The following is a 14787-nucleotide window of genomic DNA, read 5'->3' as shown; positions in this document are numbered from 1 at the left end:
TGAGGCAGCGTTTGTTGAAAATTCTCCTGGCTCAAAGAACCTTTAATGGTTTGTCCATAAACTATTTTGTTCTTTAGAAAAAATAAAAGCTAGTACCCCCACCACTCTCTGGCCTCACAAAATTAAGGCAGTTTAGACCTGTGCAGTGGAACTGTTTCTGTTTGCATGGCCATGTCATAATGACAGTATCTCGATGTGCTGTTGGGTCCTGATCTGATAGAAAACTGTTTACTGGAAGCCACCCCACAGGAAGACTTGCCTTCAGCAGAGTGAAACACTGAGCCTCATTAAGCTTAATCTCAAAGAGAAAAATCTAAATAGGTTAACACTTGGCTCCACGAAGGCCTACACATTCTTTTCATATTTTATTTTCTGCCAAGAAGAATCATCTCCATAAAACTATCCTTGTCAAATCTTTTGAACTTGACCAACTCCTTCCCTAAAAACTATTGACTAAGAGTTCTAGGAAAATAACTAATCTACCCACTCATTGAAATCCTCTGTTCACCTACTGCTGGGGTCAGGAACCTTTTTGGCTGAGAGAGCCATGAACGCCACATATTTTAAAATGTAACTCCGTGAGAGCCGTACAATATGTTTAACACTAAATACAAGTAAATGTGTGCATTTTATGTAAGACCAACACTTTTAAAGTAAATAAGTCTCTGAATTCTTTTTAATAACGTTGTTATGCTGTTGCTAACCAATGATGAATAAAGTACTTCTTACCATTAATGTGACTTCTGGTGCTGCATGGTTTTGCTGATGGCTTTGTAGTCTGGTTGATACATGGTGAGGTTAAGCTTCATGCAGGCATTAAGACTTCCATCCGTTAAATGATATTGTAGATTGGTCTTAACGTTCTTTAGATGTGAGAAAGACTGCTCACATGCATACATAGAGCCAAACATTGTCAGTACAGCAATACTCAAATGCTGCAGTGTGTGATATGTGACAGGAAGCGCATTCCAAGTTTTGACAATCAGCTGGTCCACAGGTTGAAGTTTTTTCATTTCTCCCCACTTGTGTTTGCTCGCCAACTCTGCTTGCTGTCATGCAAGTCTTTCCAAATCTTCATTCAGTGACTTGAACTTATTCACCCACATGTCTGAGGCCTTCAAGTCAGCAGCTTATAGATCAAAATCTCTGACAGAGACACAAGGGATGTAACTCAGGCCGGCACACTCATGTGGATGAGTGATGAACTTAAAAAGACGAGTGCACTCACAAAATTCTCCAAAACGCACTTTGAATGACTGCAGGAGATTAGATGTGAAGCCCACTAGCTGCTGGAGATCAAGATGTTGAGCAGAGTCACTTGCTGTGCATGCATCTTTAAACTCTCCCAGTTTTTCAAAGTGTAGTAAACAACCTGTTTCAATGTTGGCTATAAAGAGTTCCAGCTTGTTTTCAAATGCAAACACTACTTGTTGAAGGGATAAGACTGTATTTCCAATGCCTTGCATTTTCACATTGAGCTGGTTCAGATGTTCAGTCATGTCCACGAGATAGTAGAACTTCAGGAGCCACTCAGTATTAACTAACTCAGGATGCTCGACATTTTTCATTTCAAGAAAAGTCTGGATTTCACTCAGACAAGCCTCAAAACGGCTGAGCACCTTCCCTCTTGACAACCAATGCACATTGCTGTGCAGAAGCAGACCAGGATAATTATTCCCAACTTCATCCAGCAGTGTTTTAAAATGGCGATCATTTAAAGCTTGGGCAACAATAAAGTTGACCACCCAAATGACCAGCAACATCACCTCACCAAGCTGCTCGCTACACATCTGAGCACAAAGCGCCTCCTGATGTAGGATGCAGTGAAAACTTAGGATGGGTCTCTTTTCATGTTCATGAAGATGCAAAACAAATCCTGTTTTTCCCCACCATGCACAGAGCACCATCAGTACACACCAAAATAAGTTTATCCATTGGTAGATTTTTTTCTTTAGTGAACTCAGTGAAAGACTTGAATAAATCCTCTCCTTTTGTTGTCTCTTTCATAGGCAAAACAGCAAGACTTTCCTCACATAGTGTGTCACTGACAGCATACCTTGCAATCACGCTGAACTGGGATAAATGGCTTACGTCTGTTGACTCATCCAAAGCGAGAGAAAAGAATGGTGCTGCATTTATGTCCTTCATTTGTGTTGCCTCAATTTGATTTGCTATCATGATGGTATGATTGTGAACAGTTCTTGCTGACAGAGGCATGTCTTTTATTCGTTTGATTATCTTGTCTTTATCCGAAAAGTCATTAAAAAGTTCATTGGCAACATCAAGCATGAATGTTTTGGCATACTCCCCATCTGTGAATAGCTTTCCATTTCTCACAATTGCTAAAGCACCAGCAAAGCTAGCCGAATTTTAATCACCTTATTGGGTCCAAACATGGAGTTACTGCTGACTAGCTTGCACTCTGCACAGTAGCTCTTGACATGCTTTCTTCCTGCTGTCCCCCGCTGAATATTTCGATGCAAATGTAGTATAGCATGTGTCAAAATGCCACTTTATATTTGACCGTTTCATCAATGCAATTTTATCATTGCATATTAGACACACTGCAGAACCTGCTCTCTCCACAAAGGCGAATTCCTCTGTCCATTCCTGCTGAAAAGTACTATACTCCTCATCTTCTTTTCTTTTAGCCATCTTCTTCATCAAAAGGGTTTCTATAATTAGCTAGCTGACTACTTGATTAAAAGGAGGGAAGTCTACTTCCTGACCTCACAACGACCCGTATACATTATGCATTATACAATAAAAATTTGGTGTTGTCCCAAAGGACAGCTGTGATTGGGCTCCAGCCACCCACAACAATGAATATGAGCAGTAGGAAATAAATGGATTGTAATACATGAGAATGTTTTATATTTTTAACATTATTATTTTTTTCATTAAACATTTGTCTGCGAGCCAGATGCAGCCATCTGGCTTGTGAGCCATAGGTTCCCGACCCCTGACCTACTGTGTTCTCACTAGACCTAGCCATTGAGCCCCCACTGGGCTGGATCATCAACCAAAGACATTTCCTTAATTTCCTCTTTTTTTTTTTTTTAATTTTTATTTATTCATTTTAGAGAGGAGAGAGAGAGAGACAGAGAGGAGAGAGAGACAGGGGGGAGGAGCTGGAAGCATCAACTCCCATATGTGCCTTGACCAGGCAAGCCCAGGGTTTCGAACCGGTGACCTCAGCATTTCCAGGTCAACGCTTTATCCACTGCGCCACCACAGGTCAGGCTAATTTCCTCTTCTATCAGGTTCTCCCCAAGCTAACTCTTGACAAGACCACCTTATTAGCCCAGAGCAGTTGTCATCCTTCTCAAAATGACTAATATGAAATTTCTAACTATACAGTATGATGCCCTCAGCCCTCACAATACAAATCCACCAAGCTTCAAATTCTCCCAGCCTGACATTTGTGCAAAAGTAGGTTACACTGCTTGGAACAACTACAGAGGGCAGAACTCATGGTATGGTAGAGCACATCGTATCCATTATAAACATGAAAATAGACTCAGATACATTAAGTAACTTCGTCAAAGCCACAGAGTTAATGGAATGACAAAGTCAGATGTAAGCCTGAGTCTATACAAATCTCAGTCTTAATACTCATTCTCTGCTTTGTAGAACCATCAGAACCTGGAGCTGGAGGAGACTCCAAAAGCCATTAAACTTAGCAACTCGCTCAAACAGTCTTCTTAAACCAGCATCGTCCATAACTAGACAAAGTACCCCTCTTAAGATGGACACTTCCAAGTCTTAAGAACCACTCATGAGATGACGTCAGAGTAATGGCGGGGTAGGAAGCGATACCGATAAATCTCCCCCAAAACTCAACAAGATCTTCAACCAGAAACAGAAAAACCTATACTTGGAGCTTCCAGATGCTTCGCAATACACCCAAAGGTATGATTGAGTGAAAAATTGGCTAAATATATAACCAAACCCCGAAGGAAATAGGGAGTAAGAAATGCTCCACCTTCCTCACTAACCTAAACAGGGCGGCTTTCTCTGGTAACTGTGAATATAGAAACTGAGGCGGGCAAAGGGGGTGAATACATCCAGGCCGCGACACAAACGGCCGAACCAGGCTGTGGCACGGAGATCCAAGCCAAGGAAAATCTGATCCTGTGGCAACCCGGGCAATTCAAGCTAACACTCGCGCCAAACCCAAACAAAGAAAGACAAGCGGCGCGGACATTTTACCCGGTCTCCTGGTTGATGCGCAGTTAGTGGGCGAGAGATTTCTTCCTAAGCCCCGGAAGTGAGTGCCCGTGTTGCCCCACGGAGAGGCAGGGTCAGAGGCCTTTCTGTGGGCCGAGGGCAGAGTCTCTGGGCAGCCCCAGCGCCCTGGGAAAGCCACGCACGGGAGGGAGCGAGAACTAATTCCAACGGTGGAGATTTTCCGTGCCGGAGGGTGTTTCACTCAGAGGGAATCGCGGCCGGCCTCATATCCTGGTTTGCGCGCGCAGATAAGGAGTGAGCGATTCCTCCGAGTGCCTCGGCAGTGCGCACCCGTGTTATCGCACAGAGGGGCAGAGTCAGGGGCCTTTGTGTGGGCCAAAGCGGAATCTCGGGCCGCCCCAGCGCCTTGCAAAAGCCGCGCACAGGGACGGAGCGAGACTCAATTCCAACGCTGCAACTTTTCCCTGCGGTTGGGGGTTTCACTCAGAGCGTGAGACTGCTGGCCGGATATCCTGGTCTGCGCGCGCAGCCAGTGAGTGAGAGTTTCCTCCAAGCGCCCCGGAAGTGGGCGCCCACCTGTGTTACCGGACAGAGTGGCAGAGCCAGAGGTCTTTGAATGGCCGGAAAGCCCGCCTGATTATGCTGGCAGCTCTGACTGACTGAGCCTTACCCAGAGCCCTGTGCTGAGTGGAAATAGAGTGGGGAGTTGCCAGCTCTTTGAGCCTCTTACTATCCAGGCAGAGGCAGCGGCAACCCCATAGCTGGATTATCAGGCTACTAATTGAGGAAGGAAAGACTAGGAGAAAGGCTCCAGGAACACGGACTCTCTCACTGTCGGAGCCTATAAATGCTAATAGCCTCGACTGCCAACGAGACTAAAGCACAATACATGACATTGCCATAGAGACTTATCAACTGCAAACCTCCACCTGAGCGTGGCAAAGGGGCAAAACCCGGGGTACAGAGTCACCGACCAGGAAGAGGGAGAGAAAAGAAAAAGCAAGAAGATAACCTCTCAAAATCAAGAATAATCTGCAGACTTTATAACCTATCCCATTTTATTATATTTGTTCGTTTGTTTCTCTTATCTTCATTCTTGATACTTTTTTTTTCCTCCTCCAATTTGGCCGATTAACTCTCTACCGGTCTTACTCTCTCCTCTCCTTGAACTACACTACCCATAAGTGTTACATCTCCCATTATCTTTTCTCTTCTCTTCCTTTCTCTCTATGAGGGTTGCACTCCAAAACCCTTAACTCTCTCTCTCTCTCTCTCCTTTCTTTTTTCTTCTTTTAGTGGTTCCCTCTTTTTTTTTCTCTCTCTCTCTTTCTTTTCTCCCTCTATATTAGTTTCTTCCTTTCTCCTTTACATCTCCTCTCATTCAAACCTCAATAACAAACAAATTATCTTATCTGGGACTCAAACTTATGTTTGTGGCATTTTGGGGGGTTTTTACTTCACCTTTTTAACTCACTAGCAGTGCTCCCATACCTGGCTCTCCATATTATCTAGTTCTTGTTCCACTAAATACAATAGTAATTTTTTAATTTGTCCCCCCATTTTTCCATTTTCCTCTTAATCCTCTCATCATAACTCTTAGACAACCAACACCTAAAAGCAAATCATTTTATTCTTGACCCAAATTTTTTCCTTATTTGCTTTTTGTGGGTCCATACGCTCTTTTTTTTCTTTTTTCTTTCTTTCTTTTTTTTTTTTTTTTTTGCCCCTTTATTACTTTTCCCCAATTCAGGCCCTCCATCACAGGCATTGTTTGTTATAATTCACAGTCCACCACAAGATTTTCTCAAGAAAGAGGAGAGAGGAGAGGAGAGGAAAAAAGGAGGGGGGGAATAATTTCCTTTTTTTTTTTTTTTTTTTTTTTTTTAATTTTTATTTTATTTTATTTTTCTTTATTTCATTATTAATTTTTTTTTAAAAAACAACTCTTTGATTTTTTTTTATTATTTTTTTAAACTTTTTATTCTTTATTAAATCTCATTAATACTATCAACAAAACCACCCTCAGATGCCATTAAGGAAGAGAAAATCGAATATCATGGATACAAAAGAAAGAGAGGTAACACAGCTAGATGAGGAAAAATCTATGGAGAAAAAATTTAATATATTGGAAACCTTGGAGCTAAATGACAGAGAATTCAAGATAGAAATCCTAAAAATCCTCCGAGATATACAAGAAAACACAGAAAGGCAATTTAGGGAGCTCAGAAAACAACTCAATGAACACAAAGAATATATGTCCAAGGAAATTGAAACTATAAAAACAAATCAAACAGAGATGAAAAACTCAATTCACGAGCTGAAAAACGAAGTAACAAGCTTAGCTAATAGAACAGGTCAGATAGAAGAGAGGATTAGTGAAATAGAAGACAAGCAACTTGAGGCACAACAGAGAGAAGAAGAAAGAGACTCAAAAATTAAAAAAAATGAGATAGCCCTACAAGAATTATCTGACTCCATCAAAAAGAATAACATAAGAATAATAGGTATATCAGAGGGAGAAGAGAGAGAAAATGGAATGGAGAACATACTCAAACAAATAATAGATGAGAACTTCCCAAGCCTGTGGAAAGAATTAAAGCCTCAAGTTCAAGAAGCAAACAGAACTCCAAGTTTTCTTAACCCCAACAAACCTACTCCAAGGCATATCATAATGAAATTGACACAAACCAACAGCAAAGAAAAAATTCTCAAGGCAGCCAGGGAAAAGAAGAATACAACATATAAAGGAAGGCCCATTAGATTATCATCAGATTTCTCAGCAGAAACTCTACAAGCTAGAAGAGAGTGGACCCCAATATTTAAAGTCCTGAAAGAGAGGAACTTTCAGCCACGAATACTATACCCATCAAAGCTATCCTTCAAATATGAAGGAGAAATAAAAACATTCACAGATACAGAAAAGATGAGGGAATTTATCATCAGAAAACCCCCACTCCAGGAATTACTAAAGGGGGTTCTCCAATCAGATACAAAGAACAAAAAAAAACAGAGCCACAAGTAAAAGCTCCAAGAAGAACACAATAAAACCAAATTTAAACTGTGACAACAACAAAAAGAAAGAGGGGGAGAAGATGGAGATTAACAGTAGCAAAGGACGATGGAGTGCAAAAGTACTCACAAAATAGTTCGCTACAATGAACAGGGTAGGGACCCTTTTCATTATTCAAAGGTAACCACCATTGAAAAAACCACCACAGAAGCACATGAGATAAAAAAGATAGCAACAGTGGAAAGATGTATGGAATACAACCAAATAAAAACAAAAGATAGAAAAACAAAAGAGAAGGATCAAACAAGACACAAAACTAACAGAAAGCAATCTATAAAATGGCAATAGGGAACTCACAAGTATCAATAATTACACTAAATGTAAACGGATTAAACTCACCAATAAAAAGGCACAGAGTAGCAGAATGGATTAAAAAAGAAAATCCAACTGTATGCTGCCTACAGGAAACTCATCTAAGTAACAAGGATAAAAACAAATTCAAAGTGAAAGGCTGGAAAACAATACTCCAAGCAAATAACATCCAAAAAAAAGCAGGTGTAGCAATACTCATATCGGATAATGCTGACTACAAGACAGGAAAAGTACTCAGAGACAAAAATGGACATTTCATAATGGCTAAGGGGACACTGAATCAAGAAGACATAACAATTCTTAATATATATGCACCAAACCAAGGAGCACCAAAATATATAAGACAGCTACTTATTGATCTTAAAATAAAAACTGACAAAAATACAATCATACTTGGAGACCTCAATACACCACTGACGGCTCTAGATCGGTCATCCAAACAGAGAATCAACAAAGACATAGTGGCCTTAAACAAAACACTAGAGCACCTGGATATGATAGACATCTACAGGACATTTCATCCCAAAGTGACTGAGTATACATTTTTCTCCAGTGTACATGGATCATTCTCAAGAATTGACCATATGTTGGGCCACAAAAACAACATCAGCAAATTCAGAAAAATTGAAGTTGTACCAAGCATATTTTCTGATCATAAAGCCTTGAAACTAGAATTCAACTGCAAAAAAGAGGAAAAAAATCTCACAAAAATGTGGAAACTAAACAACATACTTTTAAAAAATGAATGGGTCAAAGAAGAAATAAGTGCAGAGATCAAAAGATATATACAGACTAATGAAAACGACAATACGACATATCAGAATCTATGGGATGCAGCAAAAGCAGTGATAAGAGGGAAGTTCATATCACTTCAGGCATATATGAACAAACAAGAGAGAGCCCAAGTGAACCACTTAACTTCCCACCTTAAGGAACTAGAAAAAGAAGAACAAAGACAACCCAAAACCAGCCGAAGAAAGGAGATAATAAAAATCAGAGCAGAAATAAATGAATTAGAGAACAGAAAAACTATAGAAAAAATTAATAGAACAAGGAGCTGGTTCTTTGAAAAGATCAACAAAATTGACAAACCCTTGGCAAGACTTACCAAGGAAAAAAGAGAAAGAACTCATATAAACAAAATCCAAAATGAAAGAGGAGAAATCACCACGGACACCGTAGATATACAAAGAATTATTGTAGAATACTATGAAAAACTTTATGCTACTAAATTCAACAACCTAGAAGAAATGGATAAATTCCTAGAAAAATACAACCTTCCTAGACTGAGTCAAGAAGAAGCAGAAAGCCTAAACAGACCTATCAGTAGAGAAGAAATAGAAAAAACCATTAAAAACCTCCCCAAAAATAAAAGTCCAGGCCCTGACGGCTATACCAGCGAATTTTATCAAACATTCAAAGAAGACTTGGTTCCTATTCTACTCAAAGTCTTCCAAAAAATTGAAGAAGAAGCAATACTTCCAAACACATTTTACGAAGCCAACATAACCCTCATACCAAAACCAGGCAAGGATGGCACAAAAAAAGAAAACTACAGACCAATATCTCTAATGAATACAGATGCTAAAATACTAAACAAAATACTAGCAAATCGAATACAACAACATATTAAAAAAATAATACATCATGATCAAGTGGGATTCATCCCAGAATCTCAAGGATGGTTCAACATACGTAAAACGGTTAATGTAATACACCATATCAACAAAACAAAGAACAAAAACCACATGATCTTATCAATAGACGCAGAAAAGGCTTTCGATAAAATACAACACAATTTTATGTTTAAGACTCTCAACAAAATGGGTATAGAAGGAAAATATCTCAACATGATAAAGGCCATATATGATAAACCATCAGCTAACATCATATTAAATGGCACTAAACTGAAGGCTTTCCCCCTTAAATCAGGAACAAGACAGGGTTGTCCACTCTCTCCACTCTTATTTAATGTGGTACTAGAGGTTCTAGCCAGAGCAATCAGACAAGACAAAGAAATAAAAGGCATCCATATCGGAAAAGAAGAAGTAAAGGTATCACTTTTTGCAGATGATATGATCCTATACATCGAAAACCCCAAAGAATCCACAAAAAGACTACTAGAAACAATAAGCCAATACAGTAAGGTCGCAGGATACAAAATTAACATACAGAAGTCAATAGCCTTTCTATATGCCAACAATGAAACAACTGAGAAGGAACTCAAAAGAATAATCCCCTTCACCGTTGCAACAAAAAAAATAAAATACTTAGGAATAAACATAACAAAGAATGTAAAGGACTTATATAATGAAAACTATAAACCATTGTTAAGGGAAATCGAAAAAGATATAATGAGATGGAAGAATATACCTTGTTCTTGGCTAGGAAGAATAAATATAATCAAGATGGCTATATTACCCAAAGCAATATACAAATTTAATGCAATTCCCATCAAACTTCCAATGACATTTTTTAAAGAAATAGAGCAAAAAATCATCAGATTTAAATGGAACTATAAAAAAACCCCGAATAGCCAAAGCAATCCTAAAGAAAAAGAATGAAGCTGGGGGCATTTCAATACCTGACTTCAAACTCTATTATAGGGCCACGACAATCAAAACAGCATGGTATTGCCAGAAAAATAGACACTCAGACCAATGGAACAGAATAGAAAGTCCAGAAATAAAACCACATATATATAGTCAAATAATTTTTGATAAAGGGGCCAACAACACACAATGGAGAAAAGAAAGCCTCTTCAATAAATGGTGCTGGGAAAACTGGAAAGCCACATGCAAAAGAATGAAACTGGACTACAGTCTCTCCCCCTGTACAAAAATTAACTCAAAATGGATCAAAGATCTAAACATAAGACCTGAAACAATTAAGTACATAGAAGAAGACATAGGTACTCAACTCAGGGACCTGGGTTTTAAAGAGCATTTTATGAATTTGACTCCAATGGCAAGAGAAGTGAAGGCAAAAATTAATGAATGGGACTACATCAGACTAAGAAGTTTTTGCTCAGCAAGAGAAACTGATAACAAAATAAACAGAAAGCCAACTAAATGGGAAATGATTTTTTCAAATGACAGCTCAGATAAGGGCCTAATATCCAAAATATACAAAGAACTCATAAAACTCAACAACAAACAAACAAACAATCCAATAAAAAAATGGGAAGAGGATATGAATAGACACTTCTCCCAGGAAGAAATACAAATGGCCAACAGATATATGAGAAGATGCTCATCTTCTTTAGCTATTAGAGAAATGCAAATCAAAACGGCAATGAGATACCACCTCACACCTGTTCGATTAGCTGTTATTAGCAAGTCAGGTAACAGCAAATGTTGGAGAGGCTGTGGAGAAAAAGGAACCCTCATACACTGTTGGTGGGAATGTAAAGTAGTACAACCATTATGGAAGAAAGTATGGTGGTTCCTCAAAAAACTGAAAATAGAACTACCTTATGACCCAGCAATCCCTCTACTGGGTATATATCCCAAAAACTCAGAAACATTGATACGTAAAGACACATGCAGCCCCATGTTTATTGCAGCATTGTTCACAGTGGCCAGGACATGGAAACAACCAAAAAGCCCATCAATAGATGACTGGATAAAGAAGATGTGGCACATATACACTATGGAATACTACTCAGCCATAAGAAATGATGACATCGGAACATTTACAGCAAAATGGTGGGATCTTGATAACATGATACGAAGCGAAATAAGTAAATCAGAAAAAAACAGGAACTGTATTATTCCATACGTAGGTGGGACATAATAGTGAAACTAAGAGACATTTATAAGAGTGTGGTGGTTACGGGGGGGAGGGGGGAATGGGAGAGGGATAGGGGGTGGGGAGGGGCACAAAGAAAACAAGATAGAAGGTGACAGAGGACAATCTGACTTTGGGTGGTGGGTATGCAACATAATTGAACGACAAGATAACCTGGACTTGTTATCTTTGAATATATGTATCCTGATTTATTGATGTCACCCCATTAAAAAAATAAAATTATATATTAAAAAAAAAAAAAAAAAAAAAAAAGAACCACTCATGATCAGAAACTTCTCTGTCATTTTGAAGTACAAATTTGCCTCCCCCTAAGCTGTACTCATTGGACATATTCCACCCTAAGGGCAGGTCAGAAGAAGTCTACATCTTCCAGTAGTACTGAGACTTAGAGCGTCTATACAGGGTTGCACTAGGGAAAGCTAAATGGACTTTACAATCTGACAGAGGAAGGTAGGAAGAGTCCTGCCTGTCCTCCATGACAGCTGATGGTTTGGTGCCAGCAGGCAGATCATGTTGCCTCTGTGAGGCTCAGTATGTTAATCTATGAATGGCAGTGGCCTGACACCCATCACAGGATGGTTAGATGGCATGTGATTTATAAATAGGTCAACAGAGTTGGCAAAGAGAAAGCACTCAACATGTGATTGCCTCTCATCAGCATTTTACAGAGCAAGCCCAAATCTCAGGGAGTTAACTTACTCAAGACCACACAGTTTGCAGACCTCAAGTGAGAAGTCAGAGTTTCTACTGCATTCTGACTAACTCTTGTTGAGAGTCCATCACAAAGCCAAAGAACTTTCTGGTATCATAGTCAATAACTTACCTAACATTAGCTATTATATTAGAAAGGAGTTCAACCTTACCTAATGGAATCAATGAGCCTATGTGCATATCCATATTATAGAAGGATGTTTAACATGGAAACACAATCATAAACACACACAGAGACACACATATGCACACATCCAATGCCTACTACATAATTCTAATACTTTCATTCAGACTGACATCATTGTGGTGTGTGTCAAAATGCCGCTTTATATTTGATTGTTTCATCGATGCAATTTTATCATTGCATATTAGACGCACTGCAGAACCTGCTCTCTCCACAAAGGTGAATTCCTCTGTCCATTCCTGCTGAAAAGTACTATACTCCTCATCTTCTTTTCTTTTAGCTATCTTCTTCATCAAAATGATTTCTACAATTAGCTAGCTGACTACTTGATTAAAAGGAGGGAAGTCTACTTCCTGACCTCACAACGACCCATATACATTATGCATTTTCCAATAATCTGTGTGTCTTTAAGCACACAGAACAGAAGGTTGAAGCTGGATTCCCATCTTCACTTTATTAACTAGCTAACACACTGGGCAAGTCACAAAGACATTTACCCAATCTCGGTCACAGTTTCTTCATCTCTAAAATGAAAAGATTGGGCTGCTGAGAGCTATTACACCACCAAGGTGTAAAACCCTAGAGTTCTGAGTTAGTCTGGATTTGACCTTAGCCTTCAGTCCTGGGCATGGCTTCCATTTCTAAAGCACCAAGTCAGAAACCTTAATCAGATAACCACCAAATTGTGTCCACTCACTTGTTTAAGACCCCAAGACAGCAACTGGCAGAGCCAGGACTCCAAGTTTTAAGTTCTCCTGAGAACTGGAGTTCCAGCTTATTGGGATCCTCTCTGGGTAGTGTTAATTAGTAACTGGACACTCTGTGCTGGCATGGGACAGGAGAGGTTGTGAGCAGATGCACACCTCTTAAACCAAGTGATGCTGTCAATCTCTTGTAACCTGAATATGGCAAAACTTGCCCATTTAAACTATACACCAGACAAAAGAAACAAGGACAAGACAATCTTAACAGCTGAAAAATAGCAACAGAATTCTGGCACAAAAGCATGTGCATTTTACTCACAGGAGAAGTTTCAAGCCCTCTTTCAGGAGTCTCTTTTTCTTTATTTGTGTAAGCGTGGCTGTAGTTTCTTAGAATGGTTTATTGCATTTTCTAAAAATGTCACAGCAATATTTCCCTTCCTATATGGCATGCCATGATGTGACTGCAGCACTTCATCATCAAAAGGTGGAGTCCAGCTCACCTCCTTTGAATGTGGGCTAGCCTGTGACTCGAGTCTAACAACAGAGTGATGCTGGGTGAACTCAGAAGCTCAGTCAGAAAAAGCTATCCACTTACTTTCCTTGGGCCCCTTGCTCTGAGGGAAACCAGCCACCATGTAAACTGTCTAACTACCCTGAGACCACATAAAAGCACCTATAAAGCCATCTTAGACAGACTGGCTGAGCACTCAATGGAACACCATGGAGCAGAAAAATCACATGGTTGAGCCTCTCTCAAAGTCATGACCTACAGAATATATATGTGAGTTAGAATAAAACATTTATTTTAAGCCATTAACTTTAGGGGAAGTTGTTCTGTAGCTGTGGGTCATCAGCATTCTTGATTAAAAGCAAGTTGGAGGTAGCAGATGAGAAAAAGAAGGAGGGCTGGTGGAAGAAGCACACAGAAAGAAGTAGCAGCTGATTGACCAATAACAGGGGAGACAGAGAAACTAATGAGATAAATGCAAGAGGCAAAGAATACAGCAGTGAGGAGCCTTAGGAGCAGACACAACAGTGCCTTCCACCTCACTGTGCCCTACAAGGCCATGTGGGTGTCAGAGCCCAGAATAGCGGTTGTTCATAATGAGTCCCCTGAACCATGAAGGACAGCTGAACTTTGGTTCAGAACCCTCTTTCTCTAGGATGGACAGTGGATAACTTAAGCAATAAGATAACATTGTAATTATTTTCTAATGTATTTTTCTTTTACTATCTTCGATGCTTCTGCCACTGTAGCCTCAAGAAAGAAGAATAGTAAAGGCCTCCTCAGAAAAGAGGGAAGGAAGTGGATATGACATAGAGAAAGTTCCTTCCTGGTAGGAAGGGGAAATGGAAGAAAAGGGTTTGGGGGTTCCAGGGTGAAAGGAGGAAAACACAGGAGGAGGTGGGATGATTCTGAGTTCAAAACCTGAGAGCCAATAGAAAAAAGGTAGAAAAGGAGGAGCTGAGAGCAGAAGTATTTTTGCTCTGCTCTCAATGGGCCTCTCAGGGAATTGCACTGTGGGGAAATAAGGTGCCACTGCCAAGATGGGACTGTTAAGGATGGATGGAGATAATGGTGTGGCATGTGTAGGAAGAGGGATCTAAGATTAGTTTTCTGTTAGCCTCAGTTCTTCACCAGTGAGGAAAAGATCCAGATATTCTTCCATGCTTCCCATGGAGAAGGGGAGGCAAGCTGAGATCAGGACTGACATGGGGCTGCATGATTCAGAGTAAGGTGATCTAGAGCTGAAACTGCAGGATGCTCAAGCCCTAAGGAGCAGTGTGGCTAATTGTGAAAACAT

At 39.8% G+C, this 14787-nt stretch overlaps 1 protein-coding gene across 3 annotated transcripts in view; it reads right to left on the bottom strand.

Moving 5' to 3' along the window:
* The window catches only part of IL1R2 (interleukin 1 receptor type 2), a 63714-nt gene that overhangs the window by 36036 nt on the left and 12891 nt on the right, over positions 1–14787 (bottom strand). Inside the window, exon 1 of one of the 3 annotated variants that reach the window (XM_066377485.1) lies at positions 12976–13002. The exons of the other annotated variants lie outside the window; for them this stretch is intronic. The gene's annotated coding sequence lies outside the window, so the exon portion shown is untranslated. Of the gene's footprint in view, positions 1–12975; positions 13003–14787 lie in introns of those variants that run through there. 3 annotated transcript variants of the gene reach the window in all.

The sequence above is a fragment of the Saccopteryx leptura genome, chromosome 3, assembly GCF_036850995.1.
Source record: "Saccopteryx leptura isolate mSacLep1 chromosome 3, mSacLep1_pri_phased_curated, whole genome shotgun sequence".
NCBI classification, from domain to species: domain Eukaryota; kingdom Metazoa; phylum Chordata; class Mammalia; order Chiroptera; family Emballonuridae; genus Saccopteryx; species Saccopteryx leptura.
The sequence above is the reverse complement of the archived record's forward strand: the minus strand, read 5'-3'. Positions and strand labels throughout refer to the sequence as shown.